General features: G+C 40.1%; 1 long non-coding RNA gene across 1 annotated transcript; it reads left to right on the top strand.

The window, feature by feature from the left end:
* The first annotated feature begins 325 nt into the window (after positions 1-325).
* LOC309666684 lies at positions 326-18,522 on the top strand. Its single transcript, XR_014267240.1, has 2 exons — positions 326-3,428; positions 15,024-18,522. It is a non-coding gene; the product is annotated as an uncharacterized lncRNA (long non-coding RNA).
* The last annotated feature ends 1,792 nt before the right edge of the window (positions 18,523-20,314 follow it).

Below are 20,314 nucleotides of genomic sequence, written 5' to 3'. Positions count from 1 at the left end.
ATATAAAGATTTCCTTCTGTCTTCTATATAGACACTACTCCCCCTGCCCTTTTTATTATTGTAGCTCTCAAGCTAACAAATGAAAACTAAAGAGTAAATGTGGATCAAAAGGCATTTCTTGGATTAAAGCTACTCTTGAAACCTTTTAATAAACATAAGCACATGGCATATGTTTTTTAAAACTTTGTAGGTAACTATCATTTTTCATAGATGTGGCCTATGAGAAGACATAATATAATCTAATGATATATTAATGATACTATATTATTAATAATTATTTAATAGTTGCATATTTATATAGGCTTGGCCTGTGAGAAGACATAATATAATCTAATGATATAACATATTAATAATACTATATATTAATAACTATATAATAATTGTTTATTATATATTATTAATAATATTATATTTATATTATATAATAATATATTATTAATATAATATATAATGTTTAGTGTCAGTCTTCATATTTATAGAATTACTGCCCTGACCTTTTATGCCATTTCCAATGGTGTTTAATTACTTGGAATAACTAAAAAGGAAGAAAAGCAAACCCTAAAAATTGACCAGTTATGTGTCTCAAGTTGTTTCATGTGCATGCATGCCCAAGCCTCTCCTTTCAGTAGTAACAGATCACTTTTAAATCTGTCAATAAACTTTTTTTTTTAAATTGAGGTAGAGGTGATCTACAATATTAGTTTCAGGTGTACAACAGTGATTCAAAATTTTTACTTGTGGTTTCTTTTTTATGTCCACCAACACATATGCGAGGTCCATGAGGTTTTGCCTCATTTGTCATGCATCTCGTAAATGTAAGAGAGGCCTCCAGAGCTCCAAGTGTTCCTGGTCAAACTCTCCTGTCCCAGCGACAACACTACCTGTCTAAGCAGCGCAAATGGCCTACAGCACTGATCCAGAGAAGGAAGCTATGATTAGAACTCAATACACATTTTCCCGTAACTCATGGCGCCTCATAACCTTTTTACCTTGGGCTCTGCTAGACACAGCAAATTCCCAGATCATCCTTCATCACCCACACTTATCCCCTCATACAACTCTGTCTATTCCCTAATCCAAAATCTTCTTCAACCTCCCAAACTTTTGCACTGTACTCTCTGAAACTCACTCTTCTAATTCTCCTCCAGATCTTTCAACTCTTCTTTAGATATTAATTCCAACTTCTTCATCTATCAGAAACTTAGCTATTCCCTGAATATGCTGCCTTCTCTGTAGCCCCAAGTCGCTGCTTTTCCTTCTCATATCCCATGTGGTACCACAGGCCTGGAGACAGAATTGGTGTCTGTTCCTCATGGCTGCTTCTAGAAAATTTTTTTCTTCCTTCCTTTCATAAAAACCACAGATCTATGAATCACAGCCCATCAGACTGTACCCCAGGGTACCATTCTAGAGTGGTACAGTCGGTGATGCTGTGGTCACCACTAGCCTTTGGATCCCTCTGCCTCATTTGTTTTCCAAGCCACCATTACTTCCGTCATCATTCTTAGTGAGTTCAATATTCATGTCGATATCCACTCAATACCCTGACCTCTCATTCACTGCCTTCCTTATCTCCAACAATTTATTTTTTTCCTCTCCACTTTAGCAACCCAATCCTAAGGTTATGTTTTAGAAACTTTCATTAATAATTACTCACTGCATCACTTAGAAAATCTTCATTCAAACAGCCTGCTCTCCACCAATTTCTATTTTTCCAGATCATGTATTTTAGTATCTTAACTCGAAAGATGTCTGGATATCGAGTCCACTGGCACAATTTTTAAAATCCTCTTATTCCCTTTATATTCTCACTTCTCTCATCTTGGATTCCATAAAACATCACTAATCGCTCCATTGCATGTACTCCCAACTCTCTTCCCCTCATCTCCTTCTCTGGCATTCTTTCCCGGAGAAGGGAAACAAAATATCAGTGCCAGTGAAATCCAACTCCACGCTAGCTCTGCATCTGCTCTCTAACAGACGAACTTGGTTGCAGCAAAATACACAATCATTACTAAAATACTTTTCAATTTATGATCCAGATCACGTGCACAGAAGGGATAGTTCTCTGGTGGTAAAAATGTTCTGTATCTTGATCAAATTTGTGGTTACAGAGTTGTATAAATATGTCAAAATTCATTGAGCTCTAACACTAAAGATACATGCATTTCACTGTATACAAACTATACTTCCATCTAAAAAATAACTTTATTAAAATTATTTGGAAGCAGATTCCTTCTAGGCAAATATATCCACACTAACTGAAATTCAGGGGTCAGCTTATTATGCTGAGTTCTGTTGAGAAACTCTTCTTTCCTATGTTTTTTAATTACTGTAGTAAAAGAAATCAGAAAACCCTGTCTGTTAAATCATGTTCAAAGCCATTTTTAGGTCAAATAAGCTCACAATTGAAAATCCAGGAAAAGATAACATTAACTTTTTATTCAACATAATATTAAAATGACATATTCATGTATATAAAGGTATGCATGTATATACAAGTATATAATTTGATTATTTTTATGCAGTTTTTGCATTTTAGGTTTGAGAAAATTAAAAAACAATTCTAGCTAAAACCATTTAAAATTAATTCAATCAATTCCTCAAGTATATTCTTATGGTGACATCAGATTGAGACCAATATTTGACGTCCCAGACCTGGTGCCCCTGATGAGCTTTAGGTAATAATATGAGTTCATCAGGGGCTTCTTAAATCACAAAAGGACTACTAGACTGTTAAGTATATTTTACTACATTTCAATTCTTAATGTAACCGTTGCTCTCTATATAGTGCAAAAGGCAATTCCTTTAAGAAAAATTTCCATTAACCAGAATATTCTGTTTTTCAGGAATTCTGGCTAAAGAAGATAGCATAATATTAAAGAACTTTAGAAGTATGAACATTATTATTAATGACAGTTTACTTCAGTTGCAAAATAAAACGAGTATCTATGTTTACTAAGAGCTTTAGCTGGAAGCTTTGTGACTTGAGCTGTAACCCTAGCAGCTGTCTCTGGCTGAACAAGCTGTCTTCATGTGAGCCTGCCCTCCAAGTGAGCCATCGCAGTGGTTCAGGAATTGGTGGTGATGAATCACTACTGACCATTTTCCAAGAGATTCCCTATTGGAATTACATGTAGGACTCTACGTGACTTTGCTTTCTTTCTCTCTTAGCCTCCCTTTCCTTCAAGTGACTTTCTCCCAAATCCAAGTCCCTGCCCATTAAACGCCATAGGTGAGTTCATGACTGTCTTTGCAATTAAGGGAAAATATCACTTGGTAATATAACTCCATTATTTCTTCTGTGTTTGCAGACAGCGCTGCCCCGCACAGCTGTGGGTTCATCAAGAACTGCTATGTATGTGACCGGTCTCTTTCTTATCCTGGAGCCTGTGTTAGCGTCTGATGCTACACACGCCCAAAGCAAGGTATGTGTGGAAAGGGTGAACCAGCAGGGAGAGAGATTTGATGCCTCTGCCTTCATGGGAATCCTTCCTTCCTGACTCACAGGCAGCCAGTAACTTCAGGAGTACTCAGAGGATGTCCAAATGCCCTAATGCAGTGCTCCACCATGTCTGCCCTCTTCTAAAGCAAACTATCCCTCGAAATAATCTCTTTTCTTCCCCTCACGTCCTGATTACAGTCAGGGCCCCAGGTTCTGAGCAGAATTAACTAGATAAATCCTTGTAAAGTCGAATAATTGTTAGGCCCGGACTTCACAGCGCTACTTATGAAAACTGAATCCTAATTAGTAGAAAAGTGTCAAGGGTAAGGTACATATTTCTTAGCACAAGCCTCTTGGTTCCATGCCTATTCTGGATCCCAGCTAAGGAGTTTCCCCATTTTTGCCTCCATTCTGCTGACTTACCAAAAGAATAAGGTTCAGTGACTTAAAAGCCCATTTAGAAACTTGCCAATCAGTGTTACAATGGGTTGAGAGTTGGTGTTTGGGGGGAAAACGGGTGGTTTAAAGACATTTTCATTTGTTTGCATGATATTATTGTTGAGCAGGGATGCCCTGGGTGTCTGCATTGGTTCAGCCTTCCAGTTTTTAAAATACCAAAAACTTGGTATTTGTAAAGAGTCACTGCCCTAAGCCCCTTCAAGGACTTCCTGTTTTCCCTGGACCCTGTCCCAGGCCCCCCAAACTCCCTAGGGTCCAGCAATTTGAGGGTTAATGTCTGGGATGTCACAGTAGGGGGCCTCGGAGGCCCTGCTCCAGCACTGGGATGGGTGTCTATTCTAACTGGTCGGTGCCCACAAGGCACCAGTTTATTGTTAATGTCAGGTGATGAGATCTTATAACTGTATCCTTTTTTTTTTTTCCTGCTAATCATCTGTGCATATAGAGTCAACTCTGAGTTAGCTATATCAATGGCCAACTGATAGTTTAAAATATAGGAAACCACATAAAATGCTTTTCCAGTTTATTCTGGAATGTGTTTTGTCATTTTCAGCAAGTTCAAATTCTTAACTATACTTTTATGCTAGTATCAAAAGTCAGTAATACAAAGTAAGTTATTATTTCCCAAATATTACAGATAAATAGCACCCAAGGGAAAGGGAGGGAATAAACAAGTACTATTGGGCACTTTTCTATGCCTGGCTTTGTTATCTCATTAAATTCTTATGAAATCCCTCTAGGAATCACTATTCCCTTTTCTCAGATGGGCAACTGAACGCTCCAAGTCGTATCTAACATGCCACAGCTCTCTCAGCACTAGCACAAAGATAAGCTATTTTGTGCTCTCCAAAAAAATGTGAGAAGCATGAGCGTGCCCATTTTATTTTGGGAAACCTAGACTCGGAAAGCTTAAGTAGCTTGCTCAGGACTACACACTAAATGGGGAACGGATCTTAGGTGAGGACTGAGGTTTTTATATTCCACATCCTGGGAATATGGTCTTGGCAGTATCAAAACTGTACTATTTGAAAAACAGATTCTTTTCAGGCTAGCTCTCCTACTTCAAGATACCTCTCAGCTGCAGCAGGGTTCCTGTGTGCTTTCTCTACCCTCCATCCCCTCAGCAACAGTCCCCACCAGAGCCCATCAGAGCTTTATTGTATGCGCCCACTTCAGAGACTGCCCATCTCTCAGGGCTGTGGGTCAGCACACACGACGCACTCACACACACACACACACGCTCCCCTTTCCTCACTTCAGCAGGATTTTGATTAGCTGGGATTTTAAAGGATCTCAGAACCTTTCCTTGTCTTAGGACGAGGCATCATTTTCTGTTGCTCACAGCCTCCCCAGGGCAGAGAGGAGAGTTTAATGTTTGCAGCTCTGAGAGAGGAACCCTGATCTTACCAGTATGCAAACTCTCCTTCTTCCCCTTGTCCGGGTAAACAAATTAATCTAATCATGAAAGGACGGGCTAAATAAGAAGAGGCGGAGGGAGAAAGAGAAGGTGGAGGTGGAGAAAGACAGAGTTGAGGAGGGGAAAAGGCAAAAAGAAAGACTCCAAACAGAGATCGCCATGGAAGAAGAAAGAATGTTTCCCAGCGTAAAGGACCCTTCTTTCAGAAGAAAACTACTTCTGGCTGCAAAATAAGCCGCCTACTGTTAGACTCTTTAACTCTGTCCAGTCTCCAGGGCTCCTATCCAAATTAATTCCATTCTTTTGTCAGGGTCCTCTGCTCTCTAGCTACCCGTCTCCATAGGTCCTCTTTGAAGGAGCGCTGGGCACTGCAGCATTAATATCCTTCTTCCCGGCCGCCTTGGGTTCTTAAGACCAATCTCTCACAGAAGCAGCTTATCCAGGGACTTTGGGAGTGAGACCTAATTAGCAAGGGCCATCCTCAATACTATAGAGAAAGCCCCAAACAAATGAAAATGCCAAGCCTGTTTTAAATAAAGACCTGTTCCTGTAACTGTTCATTCCACAATTACCATGTTATGTAGCTTTGGCAGTGAATCTCCCTACTTATATTTTTCTTTAGAAAATCTACTTTTTAGGAGGCACTTACACATGCCATGATTTAGTAAATAAAATTTGTCTGAGATGCAAACCAGTTATTTAGCTAGAATCCCCAAAACAACAGAACCATCTAGAGTGTTAACTCCAGAGGACATAATTGAGATTACCTAGTCAACCTTTGCATTTTTAGGTGATAAAACTGAGGCACCAAAGCCCTGAAGGAATCTCCCTGCTGCCCGACACAGTTAGTTACTGGTGATGCCAAGAGTAGAAATCAGATCTGAGTTCTGGTCCAATGATCTGATCCCCCTCATTGTAAAATTTAAAGATAGATAAAGCCAGAAAAGGTTTACATTTAGAACAATGTGAAACAATCTTACATTTATAATAAGCTCACAAGCATAAACATGTGACCACTTTTCAAATTCCGGTTCTCTTTCCCTTCCACCACGCAGGCTTTTTATTAAGAAATACAAGCTATTCTTCATGTAAATTTAGCAAACCTTGAAAAGGAAATGTGCTGCCTCAGAAATCATATACAATGTGCTTTATAGTCAAGTCTGCAAGTTCGGAGTTATCCATTCTTCTAACTTATCTTGACATTTTTCTCTTCCATTACTATGGATAATTGTGTATTCACTAAACTAAAAAAAAAACAACTTTTTAAAACGTTGTTTTTACAGTTTCCCCAAAATATCCATTGGCACTTAATCATGGCCCCATGCATCTCCTCGCTTAATTTTCTTCATTCCAGATTTGAACTTGGCTGTAACCCCATACTACCTTGCTTCTTCTACTTTGTTCGTACTTCATCCCCTTTCACTTTTACTGAATTTTTTTCTGCCAAATACTCCCAAAATGTGAGTGCTCTCCAAGGCTGTGCTCTTAACCCCTCTGGGCAACAACCATTTCATCTTGTTTCTTAGCTTCGCCCCTTTGAAAATAAATCATCACCTTTATGTATTCCTCTTCCCCAAATTCAGTTCTCCATAATTACCAATGGTCCCTTCTCCTTTGTCACATATATGGTTAGTTACACAATCTGAACACTCTGCCTTCCATTTAATTTCAATTGAAGTCAACTTAAATATTTTCTACCCATATTTTGTGTAAAGCTCTGTGCTAGGCTCTATGCGGCATAAAAAATGAGCAAGTTGTATTCCCTCCCCAAGGTTAACCAGGCATGTGCTCTTCAGAAAGGTAAAGTGGAGTTGATACAGTGTCTCCAGAGGTATTTATGAGGAGTAAGTGAAGTAGTGTATGTAGTCCTTAGTGTATATTACCTGATACTACATAACTTTTAATATTATTGAGAAATCATTTCTTTGATCCTCTCCAGCCCTAAAATGCTATGACAAAAATACATATTGATAGAATACAGGGTTAGATGTGTTCAGAGCAATAGGAAACCTAGCAGACACCATTTTACACAAGTGATTCAACATCACCAGTAATGAGATATCATTTACCTCTTGATATGATGACTGAGAAGGGTATATCACTTTTGTGATTTTCTTGCCATAAATATATAACCTGAATCAAATTATCAGAAAACATTAGACAAAAGCAAAAAAAAAAAAAAAAAAACCCAAACATTCTACAAAATAACTGTGCAGACTCTTCAAAAGTGTCAAGGTCATGAAAAACAAAGACTGGGGAGCTGTCTCTGGTTGGAGAAAATTAAAGCATGCCAGATAAGGACAAGATAAAGGACATTAGTGGGACAATGGTTGGAATCTCAGTAAAGTCGGTAGAGTAGTTAATGGCATTGGGTAATGTTAATTTCCTGGTTCTCATCATTATGCTGTGGCTATTTAAGTTATTGTGATTTGGGGAAGCTGGGTGAACAGTGAACAGAATTCTTTGTACTATTTTTGTAGTTTTGTTGCAAGTATGAAATGATTTCAAAATGAAAGGTTTTTGCTAAAAAAAAATTAGGAGCAATATAAAATACAGATGTAAGATAAAGGAAAGAGAGAATTCTTCCTCAATTTATGGGTCAAAGGGAGGCGAGGTGGATAGCAGAAGGATTCTGGAAAATGGAAGCATCTGAGCTGAGATTTGAGGCCACCGATATGGAGGAATGGTATTCTAAGCAAAGAAGGGCAGAATTACAAGCATCAAAAAAAGCAAAAAGCAAGGTCTATTTTGGATATAAGTAATCATGCTCCTTCAGAATTCAATGTCTTTGAGAGGGAGGTAGTAGTGCCCAACAGCAGCCAAACTAGAATGTTCCTGTGTCTCTGTAGTCAGTTGAATAATGTGCCTCCCCTCAAAAATGTCCATATCTCAATCCCCAGAACCTGTGAATACGTTAGTATACATGGTGTAAAAGACTGCTGATTTGGTCAAGTTAAGGAGCTTGAGATGGGGAGAGGAACCTGGATTATCTGGGTGGGCTCAATATAATCACAAGGGACCTTACAAGAAGGAGAAAAGAAGACAAAGGCAGGAGGAGGAGTAGGGACAAAGGAAGCAGAGGTTGGAGTGAGATGCTTTGAAGATGGAAGAAGAGGCTGTGAGCCAGGGATGCAGATGGCCTCTTGAAACTGGAGAAGACAAGGAAACAGATTCCCCCCGATTCTTCCAGAAGGAATGTAGCCCTCTAGCATCTTTATTTTAGACTTCTGGCCTCTAGAACTGTACGAAAATAAATCTGTCCTGGTTTAGCCACTAAGTTTGTGCTCATTTGTTAAAGCAGCAATAGGAAACTAATACTCTCTATTGCCTTACTTTGGGCCATTTCAGTTTCCCCTCCATCTGGACTCCTCCTGTGGTCTCCTACCTGTTCCCTCTGCTTCTCCTCCATCCCTCCCTTCTACAAGATAATGTCAGATTTACATTTTTCAAGCTCTGGACTGATTATGTCATTTCTCAAAGGAAGCTCTCAAGGGTCCCCACTACCTTCTAAAAAACACCCATACTTACTATCCTGGCATTTAAGAATTTGGCCCCAACATATATTTTCAACTCTCTCTGTATTTCTCTGCAACATTAAGTTTTCACCCAGGCAAATGGATTTAGTCAGTCTCCAAAGCTCTCCTCCTGTATTTCAGAATGCCAGTTTTGAAGGTCCAGGTGATGTCATCACTCTCCATATCCTAGCCCACAGTGATTTCTCTCTCCACTGAACTTCTACAGTCTTTATTGACTCTACTCTGAGACCCTCATGCCATCGGTTCTTAGTGTCCAGACCCAAAGTAAAGGGCCCCCAGCACTCACAAACAGCCTCAATGTTTGAGAACTGAAACATGGAAAAATCCCAGTGAATGGATTGATTGCCATTTGAAGACATGATTCAGGATTTTATAAATATGTGTGAATCTGGGAGGCCGATTTAGTAAACACTCAAGTCAGTGAAGATGTATCAGATAGAATTCTGGAAGCAAGAATAAAAATAATAAAGAAAAAAAGATCCAGACACCTGCTGTAATGGTGCTACAGCTCTGTGGTCATGTTTTCTGGGTTCAAATCCTGGATCTATTGCTGGGCAGTTTTATTCCCATTGCTGAGACCACTACTGATTAAAATAACTGACTCTCCTCACTCAGGATGTTATCATAAGCAAACCTTCTAATTATAGAATTTGGTTTCACACATAGGTCTTCCTACCAAGACAGGATCTACTGGCATGAACAATGGTCCCCATTATAAATTTCTAAATTGTCATTCAGGTTCATACATCAGTCTCTTGTGAATCTAGTTATTAAGTCAATCACTTAGGCTAAGTCCAAAATTACATAAGGAGCTGAAGCAATTTGCTGTATTGCTCCGGCCTATGACAGTAACTTTACATGATCTACATCTGAGTTATTTAGACTGGTTGTCTGTAATGATCAAAGCCACCAGATCACTGCTCAGTTTTTCACTGTAATTTGCATAGGTAGCCTCCTGGTGCACCTGGCATTGTCCCTGGAAGTGCTGGGCAGCTGCTTCATGGAAAAGAGTAACAGCTGCGAAGCTTAACTCATTTCATGTTTTAGTAAGATGACAACAACATGATATGCAAACAGCAGACGGGAAACTCCTTTTGGACAATGCTTGTTGAAAATGCAGAACAGCAAAGAACCATGCAATACAGTTGTGTGCTTTTAATGCCAGAGATAGAAGGCAGAGACACCCTCAGAGGAACTTGGTGGTCTACAGTTTCATAGTGTTGCCAAGAGTACACTACCTTAGCACATACCTTGAATTCCCTAAATCTTGTGCCTAAATGAAACAGAAGAGAATTAAGAAGCACTTTAGTCTGATTGATGATTCCCTTCATTTTCTGGTATTAACAGTTCCATTAATTAATGTGCCCATGAACACTTCTTGATGGAGCCCCTCTGTATTCTTTTTACTGAAATTCCCTCTTTGGTAAATGATTAAAGAATCACAGAAAGTCCCAAAACAAAACACATGTATCTAGCAAAAAATATTTTTTGGACGATCCCATGCTTATTTGCATAATTTCTCCTTACACTATAAGTAGTATGCCACTGCAAATTAGTCCAACCAATCATGAGATCAGACTCGTAAAAACTCAGTCTTTAGAAAGCAGACTACTCAATTCAGAAAGACTCAGATTACCAGAAATTCAGAGGCAGTGGAGGTGACAAATGTGACAAGCTCTCTAGCTGACCTTTAAGTGGTTTTGATGAAGAAAAGGGCAGCTTACTTGAGTAGGAGAAAGAAGTGCTCCCCTTAGTGAAAATATTTGGCAAGCACTGGGCAAGCACCTGTCAGAGGGCTTGCACTTCTGCTAGCTTTGGATTTGAAAGCAAAGGTCTCTGTTTAAATCCAAATATCCCAGCCACAGCAAGACCGCCCCACATACCAGCCAGATCCTTCCAAAATCCGATCTAAAACTCTCTCTGATCAACTATAATAAGTTATTTACTTGCTTAAAAATCACCAGCGGATTCCCATGGTCAGGCTTCCAACATGGAATCCTAACACTTTCTTAATGTGGTCTTTCATCCTTTGACCTTGACGGATATTTTCTTCTTTCTCATTCTTTAAAAGCTTTCTTTAGTAAAGTTTTTCCAATTATAAAAGCAATATGTGTTTATTATAGGCACATTGAAATACAAAGAAGTATAAATATTAAAATAAAAAATCAAGAACCCAAAATAACCACTATTATTCATATTTCATTTTATTTCCTGGCACTTGTTCTTTTACTCCGTGGATACCTATTCCTCCCAGGCCCCTCTCTTTCTCCTTTTGTTCTTTTCTGTATTAGACCTTTACTCTAAGCATATTTTCATGAATATTTTCACCCCTACTACTTAGGAATTCATTAGAAAGGGATCATAATAAAACCATTTTAGTCTATGTTATTAAAGATAGCTAGCTTATAAGAGTATGATAATTTTTATGTTAGCCAACATTTCCCACTGTTTTCTTATCTTTTTTCTTCTCCCATTTATTCAAGGACAACTACTGCCTTGGGATATGGTTGTTAGAACAAAATCCAGGGGGAAAAAAAAAGTCTAATTCTTGACTTTTGAGCTTCAAACACCCAAATCTTTGAGGACCTCATTACATAAGCTTATAACCATAAAGTTTGGATCTAGAAGATTCATAGGACAACCAACTTGTCCTGGCTTGCCCAAGACTATTCTGGTTTAAAAAAGGAAAGTCTCATGTCCTGAGAATACCCTCAGTGCCAGGCAAATCAGGACAGCTGGTCACCCTAGCAAGAGCCAGTTTTATTGCTTCTTGTTTAGCTAAATATTCCATAGCATTGGAGGGAAAGAGTCTTGGAAAGCAAGAGTCCCTGAGGTGGGACTCTGTGACTTACTGGGAGTCAAGCCCTGGAAGGATTGATAGGATGGCAGGTGGGTTAGGGAATTTGAGAGGAGAACCTGTCTTCTGTTCTTTCTTTAGTAATGTCCAGAAAGCAGCCAGTGGGCCAGAAATAGAGAGGAAGAAATTCTGCTTATCTGCACTTTTTCTCCTGAGAAACTAGAACTAAGAAAGGAAGTATGAAGAGAACTATAGAGGAAACGGCAGCTTAGGGAAATGGGAAAGGGCACTGACCACAGACAGTAACCGCAGCACAGCTGGTGGCCCTGCAGAGGGTAGGCGACCAGGCCAGTCAGCACAACAATGCTGTTACCTCCAACTATCTCCGGCAGCCCGCCCCCCGCCCAGGGCTAATGAGAGGGCCCTTGAAATGACTGGCCATGGGTCCCCAGAGCACAGTCGAAAAGCCATTGCCCTAGTTGAAGTCCCTCATTTTACAGATAAAGAAACAGAGTCCCAGAGGAATACAAACTATAGTCAAGATCATTCACTTAGTAGTAGAGTCAGAACTAAAAACCAAGATTCTAAACTGGTCACGGTCATTAATTATTTGAAATACTATAACCATTCTTGGACCTATTTTATGGGTATAAATAGAAATGTTTCCAAAGTGTAGGGTCTTGAGATTTTACCCTATTTACAAACTAACAAATGGGCCTGTTGCTATTTCATAGATGCTGACAAAACACACAAGACCCCTGGGTCAGAAGCAAAGGACATCATTACTCACGGCAAAAGCAGCGGCCAGAGCCCCGCAGCCACTTGCTTCAGGTGTCCCTTCTCCCCGGGTTACACGGGGGAAAGATAAAGGGCTCAGGATGGATGCCTGCAAACAAAATGGGTTGTGTTTAGAGGACAGAAACGCTGAGCTTGGGGGTTCACTGCCTTTGTGGGAAGCAGAAGCAACCTGGCCTTGCTTTTGGGGAAGACAGTACAGTAAGTCCCCTACATACGAACCTTTAAGTTGCGAACTTTCAAAGATGCAAACGTGCATCTGGTTCCAGCAAGGAACCAGAATCTTTGCCATCTACGTCAGGCGTGAGTGAAATTGCAGCTTGCCCTCCATCTCCTATTGCTGACGATCCTTCGGCTCTGCCACCTACCACCTCCTCTCCCTCCTCCAGTCAGTAACTCTTCTTGCCTGTTCACTCGATGCCAGCCCCTGTATGCCAGCTGTTGTACGGTACTATTGTACTTTTCAAGGTACTGTACTGTAAGAGTAAAAATGTTTTATTTTTTTTATGTTTTGCTAGTGTGAAAAGTATTATAAACCTATTACAGCACTGTATAGCTGATTGTGTTAGTTGGGTACCTAGGCTAACTTTGTCAGACTTAACAAACAAATTGGACTTAACGAACGTGCTCTCAGAACGGAACTCGTTCATACGTAGGGGACTTACTGTACCCGATATCTCAAGATTGCTTGCTGCAAACACAAGTCTGATAAGTGGTCTAGTAAAGAGTGGTAAGTGCCTTGCATTCTTGTCCCACTCAGCGAGAATGTGCAGGGACGCTCAGGGCTCATGACGGACTGCCCCTCCCAGTAACTATCCTTTAAACCAGATGGAGAAACAAAACAAATTGGTTTTATGGCATCATATTGCCCATCAGTTTTCCCAGTCCTTCCAAAGCCTGAGATTTGACTTACCACGTTATAGGAAATACAATGTTTTCCAAACACTGTGGTACTTTCTAAACACTTTATGTACTTCTATAACTACTTATTCTACATATCAGTGTTAAAGTATGGCTGTTACATGAGTGACGTTCCAAATACATAACATGGGCACCAATCAGAACAGAAGCGGGCTGTGAACAAGTATACTGCCTGATCTTACCAGCTGCTAAATTCTACTGAGAACTCACGCTCGTGCTTGACTTCGAATACAGGAAGTCGAACACCAAGAATTTGCTGGAGTACATAAAAAATGGACAGACATGCGAATGCACGTAAGTGATGAGGCAGACATGCGAATGCACGTAAGTGATGAGGCAGACATGCGAATGCACGTAAGTGATGAGGCAGACATGCGAATGCACGTTAGTGATGAGGCAGACATGCGAATGCACGTTAGTGATGAGGCAGACATGCGAATGCACGTTAGTGATGAGGCAGACATGCGAATGCACGTTAGTGATGAGGCAGACATGCGAATGCACGTAAGTGATGAGGCAGACATGCGAATGCACGTAAGTGATGAGGCAGACATGCGAATGCACGTAAGTGATGAGGCAGACATGCGAATGCACGTTAGTGATGAGGCAGACATGCGAATGCACGTAAGTGATGAGGCAGACATGCGAATGCACGTAAGTGATGAGGCAGACATGCGAATGCACGTTAGTGATGAGGCAGACATGCGAATGCACGTTAGTGATGAGGCAGACATGTGAATGCACGTTAGTGATGAGGCAGACATGTGAATGCACGTTAGTGATGAGGCAGACATGTGAATGCACGTTAGTGATGAGGCAGACATGTGAATGCACGTAAGTGATGAGGCAGACGTGTGAATGCATGTTAGCGATCACAGTCCTGGTCTGTTTGATCTAATTCAATTGGAAGTCAACCCAGAAAATAACTTTATGGCTCCCTAAAATCCTGCTATTATACTCCCCATTTTCAAATGAATATGAAGAAACCTGTTTGCATAGAAATGAGCTTGTTTGGAAGGCCAGGGTAAAGGATGGCTTCAGCTAAAAGGAATTTTCTAGGGAGCAGCTGTTTGAGAAAGGTCAAAGAATTCTTTCAATTAAAAAAAGAAGGAAAAATAATTTTAGGGGATGTTTTTGTAGTCTTATGAGTGACTAAGGCTCTGGGGACGACACAGTGGCACTTCACATGCTTCTCTGACATATTGTCAATGGAGTCTGTCTCTCCAGGAGGTAAGATATAATTGACAGTGTGAAAAATTTCCCAAAGATATTAGGTAATTTTCGCACTCATTTGGAAGAAATGCTAAGGCTCATGCATGGCTCACAGCCACTCAATCAGCTGCTGGCAATCCCAGAAACATCTCAAGGAGAAAGTTCTTGCTTACTTTCCTCTCATCCTCTTAAGGAAAATTATTTTATGATTTGTTTCTTGGGAGTTCCCCTCAACAACATCTTCCTCACAGCTTTAGAACATCCCGATGAGAAAGGCACAAATGACCTCGCCTGGTGAGTGGAAAAAAACAAAGTACAAAAATGAAGTGCTGTGAGATTCACGAAGTTCCAGTTGTGTGGGTGGATGATGTATGAACACTGATCTGCAGAGCTATGTTAATTTCAATTATCTGGACAATTTCTCCTGTCTCTACTTCACAGACCTGGAACCACTGAGTCAGCAGAGTGAGAGGCAAGAAACAAAGTATGTCTCAGATCTTCACTATACCCTTGTTACCACCGCATCACCAGTCCTAAAATAAGGAAAAGCAATTTACATTGGGGTGCATGTATCCTTTTGAACCTTGAATAGATAAGAAGATGTGGTACATATATACCATGGAATATTACTCGGCCATTAAAAAGAATGAAATAATATCATTTGCAGCAACATGGATGGATCTAGAGATTATTATACTAAGTGAGGTCAGTCAGAGAGAAAGACAAATATCCTATGAGATCGCTTATATGTGGAACCTAAAAAAAAAAAAGGATACATACAAATGAACTTATTTACAAAACAGACTCACTGACTTAGAGAACAAACTTATGGTTACTAGAGGGGAAGGGTAGAGGGGAGGGATATATTGGGAGTTTGGAACTGACATGTACACACTGCTATATTTAAAGTAGATAACCAACAAGGACCTACTGTATAGCACAGGGATCTCTGCTCAATACTCTGTAATAACCTAAATGGGAAAAGAATTTGAAAAAGTATAGATACATGTATATGTATAATTAAATCACTTTGCTGTACACCTGAAACTAACACAACATTGTTAATCAACTATACTCCAATATAAAATAAAAATTAAAACAATAAAACAATAAATAAATAAATAAAATAAAAAAGAAAAGCACATTCACCAAGGGATGGGCACCACATGAGGCATTTTCACACACTGTAACATTTTATCCCCACAACAACCCTATGGGGTGGTGTTTTAGTTCTATTCTGCAGATCAGAACCCAAAAGAACACATCATACTTTCTGAACTCTTCAGAATTGTATAGCCGGAAAAGCTGAAAGGGAATTATTAATTCAGCATGCATATTTGCGCTTTTCAGTTTAGAACTGGTTTTACATTAAATTACATGTGGCGGCATAAAGGCAGAAGAAGTGAGACGGTAATCTGTTTAGTATTTTTTTTTTAAACACCTTTGTTAGTTTCTGCTTTATAACAAAGTGAATCAGCTATACATAGACATATATCCCCATATCTCCTCCCTCTTGTGTCTCCCTCCCACCCTCCCTATCCACCCCTCTAGGTGGTCACAAAGCACTGAGCTGATCTCCCTGTGCTATGTGGCTGCTTCCCACTAGCTATCTATTCTTTTTAGTATTGATGAGTTCTAAAGATCTTAACCAGCCCTGGTCAACTGCAAAATATGGTGATGTTTTAGTTTCTGCGGCTGCCATAACAAATCATCACAAACTTCAGGGCCTAAGACCACAGATACTTATTCTACCACAGTTCTGGAGGCCAGAAGTCTGAAATCAAGGTGTCAGAGGGGCTGCATTCTTCCAAAGGCTCTAGGAGAGAATCCTTCTCTACCTCTTCCAGGAAGCCCTTGTGGCTCCAGGTGTTCCTTGGCTTGTGGTTGCATCACTCCCATCTCTGCTTCCATCTTCACATAGCCTTCTCCTCTTTGTCTGTGTCTTCTCTTCCGTCTCTTATAAGGATACTTTTCATGGGATTTAGGGACCATCCAGATAGTCCAGGATGATCTCATCTCGAGATACTTAATAAGGTCACACTCATAGGTTCTAGGGGGCAGGACTTGGACATATCTTCTGGAGATTCACCATTCAACCCACTACAGGTAGGGTTAGACAAGATAACTTAAAAGTCTCCTGTTCTTGTATTAATAGCATCTCAAATAACTAATAAAAACAATCTGAAAATACAATAAGCCATGTAAACAAAAAGTCCATGAGGACAAAGGTTGTGTGTTTTCCTGCTTTGCTTTGCTTTTCTCTGCTGATCCCAAATGCCTCGCACATACTAGATGCTCAGTGAACAGAGCTGAATGAAGGGGTTCACAGATCATATACGAATGTGTAATGGGGTGGGGGTCATTCTAGAAGAGGGAGCATTTGAGCTAGGCTTCACCGATGAGTTGCTCACTGCTTCTGAATAAAGCGATGAAGCAAGATGGCATCTCAATTCTCAATGCCCAGACTGAGAGAATAACTACAAAGACCTGGGTAGGTAGAGAAACTTACTTGGTTGGAAAGTTTGTACCTAAGAGATGAAGCCAGAAGTCAAAATTTTAAAGCCCAGAGAGGTATGGTAGAAATCAGCATTGTGATCCTCTCCTGTGGGTAGACTGTAGTATGATTCTTTCAAGTGAAGATACCAAAATAAGGTGTGATACCGTGTGCAGGTTAATTTTTGCAGATTAAGACCCCAACCAGAGGTTGTGAGAGCCCTTTTGAGCAGGAGCTCTCAAGAATTAGGAAGCATCAAGACTCCAGTCAGGAGGACTGGAGCCCAGGGCTAGGATGCATTCTTAACATGGTACAACTATAGTTGTATAAAGAAACTTGCATGGAATCCCTGTTTTGCATACTGGAGAAATACAGGAGTTAAGAGAAGTCTGTGACTCAGTGGGCATGCATCCCTACAAGTTACTACACATATGCCACTAGGATGGGGGTTGTATTATTTTACGGACTGTCCTGCCCAGGATCTTAGCTTAGGAAATGATGCGGCTGAGCCCTCAGAAGACGATTCTCCACGTCAGCAGCTAGACTGGACAAGGAAATAACTGACACATTTGGCAAATGAAAATATGGAAAGAAGTACATCCCAGTCAGAGAAAACACATGATAAAATGCACAGAACCAGGGAAAGACAAAACTTGTTTGAAAAGTGGTAGGTAATGCATGGCCAGCAGTTTGGAAACAAAAACTGTAAAGTCCTGTAGGGGACCAGTTGTGGATAGGGAAATGAAAACTAACATTTACTTACATACTTCATGTCATTTAATTTTATGGCAACCTTCCAGAGTTCCCTCAAAGAGTAAGAAACTAAAGTTTAGTTGGGTTAGGTAACTTGCTAGGCTTAATCAATGGAGCAGATGGGATTCCATTCCAGGGCTGTCTTCAAATAACAGACATTCTCCATGGGATGTGAGACTAGACCTGCATTTTCCCTTCAGAAATTGAAAAAAGACCCCCCAGAAGTGATGAACACAATGAACAGCACAATACTGCACATGTGTATGTTTTAAAGAAGAGGAAAGGACACCAGAGGTAGGTACACCTGTTAGGAGATAATTGCAATGATCCAGGTACAAGAAGATAAGTCCTGGGCTTCCCTGGTGGCACAGTGGTTAAGAATCCGCCTGCCAATGCAGGGGACACGGGTTCGAGCCCTGGTCCAGGAAGATCCCACATGCCATGGAGCAACTAAGCCTGTGCACCACAACTACTGAGCCCGTGTGCCACAACTACTGAAGTCCACGCGCCTAGAGCCCGTGCTCTGCAACAAGAGAAGCCACTGCAATGAGAAGCCCGTGCACAGCAATGAAGAGTAGCCCCCGCTCACCGCAACTAGAGAAAGCCCGCACGTAGCAACAAAGACCCAATGCAGCCAAAAATAAATAAATAAATAAATAAATAAAAGAAAATGCATGGTATTAAAAAAAATTTTTTTTAAAAAGAAGATAAGTCCTGCACGAAGATAACAACAGAAATAACATACAAAGTTATACTGGCTGAAGTCAATACTGTACTTGTACCAGAAGTCCAAGTGATACATCTAAGCAGGTAGACTTTAACTTTAAAAAAAAGAAATTTACTTTAATGGCCTTAGGAGATGAGATGGAAGAAAAGAGAAGGCACTTAAAAGGACTCAAGACATTTAAGCCTCATTCTTGTTTTGGAAAAAATCACTGCTTGATTTTTTCCTCTTACTGAACAGAGAAAGACTTTAAAATATTACAGAATTCAACATTTTAAATTTCAAATTTCATGAAAGTCATTAAGTAATTCCCCTACCTCTCAAATATCAGAAAATTCAATGTTTTTAATTTCAGATTTCATGAGGGTCATTTATTAAGTAATTCTCCTGCTTCCCAAAATGGTTTGATGATTTATGAATGACACAGAGATAGTAAAGTTTTGAAATGAAAGGTGCTATATCAATTGAAAATACTTATACTATCTTCATCTATTGAAATAAAGCATAGCAGTGGGGTGTTCTGTAATTCAGAAATGTGGATTTTAATTTAAAAATGGAAACGTGTTTTTATAACTTTATTTTTCTAATGTCAAGTGTAGAGAGGGATAAAGATGGCAGGCAGCTGGTGAGCAGCTTGTAGTTCATTTGACTCAAATTTTTTAATCATTAAAAAAGGAATGAGGAATCTCACTGAGTGAAGCCCAAATGTGGACCCAGAAGAGCAAAGCCCAACAAGAAGGAAGAAAACGTTGGTTGGAACGATGAGTATTGGAGTCAGACTTTTCTGAGTTTGAATCTCAGCTCTGCTACTTAGTACAGTGTATCCTCAACTATTTCCCTCCGTCTTATATTCCCTTATCTGTAAATTGAAGACAGTTATTCCTATCCCAGAGAGTTGCTTTAAGAATTAAACATCATAATATATATAAAATGCTTAGCAAAGTGCTGGGCTCATTTGAAGAGGTTAACAATGGGCACTGTTATGGTTAAGTGAGATTGTTTTCTCTCTCTTTCATTGTGTTGCTGTCCTTGGAGATGCAGGATATCTGCAGAAGCTGGCAATCACACTCTTATCGGGATACCTGTAAGCAGGTTTTCTCTTTTCTAAAGCAATCAATACAACATCCTCCAACCCATGCACCAGTAACTTTCTTTTTTCATTTGTTTCATAGACTGCAACTTCCAGTAACTCACTGTAGCTGGGAGTAAAAATTAGCAGGTGCATGGATTGCATCTGGCATGTGCTGACCACATGAGGAAGGAGCAGAAAAGACAGGAAGAGCTGTGGGAATGGTAGATTCTGGAGGTTTTTCACACATGAAATTTGACAAGAGAAAACTACAGATGGATTCAAATTAACGGGAGTAATTTCTCTCCACATATCACAGAAGCACGCAGAAGAAGCAGGAACAGGTTCTTTGCCAGCCAGGCAGCTCCGCAGTAGGCAAATGACAAGCAGGTGTGCAGATCACATGCCCTTTGAGAGCCAAGGAGATTCCTCTGAGTCTCAGGTGAATGGTGAGGGGGGCCAAGGGAAGCCTCCACTGGTGTTGGAATGAAAATGCTCCTCACTCAAAGATAAGAATGCAGAGAAAGAACAAGCTGAGGTCCGTAAAAGAATCTTCAAGATTAGAAAAAAGAAATACCAGCCAACTGATAAGTGAGCAAAAGATCTGGACATCTCACCAGAGAAGATATACAGACTGTAAATAAGCACTTGGAAAGATGCTCAACATCACATGTCATTAGGGAGATGAAAAT

Source organism: Balaenoptera physalus (genome assembly GCF_965194825.1).
Source record: "Balaenoptera physalus genome assembly, chromosome: 9".
NCBI classification, from domain to species: Eukaryota; Metazoa; Chordata; class Mammalia; order Artiodactyla; family Balaenopteridae; genus Balaenoptera; species Balaenoptera physalus.
The sequence above is the reverse complement of the archived record's forward strand: the minus strand, read 5'-3'. Positions and strand labels throughout refer to the sequence as shown.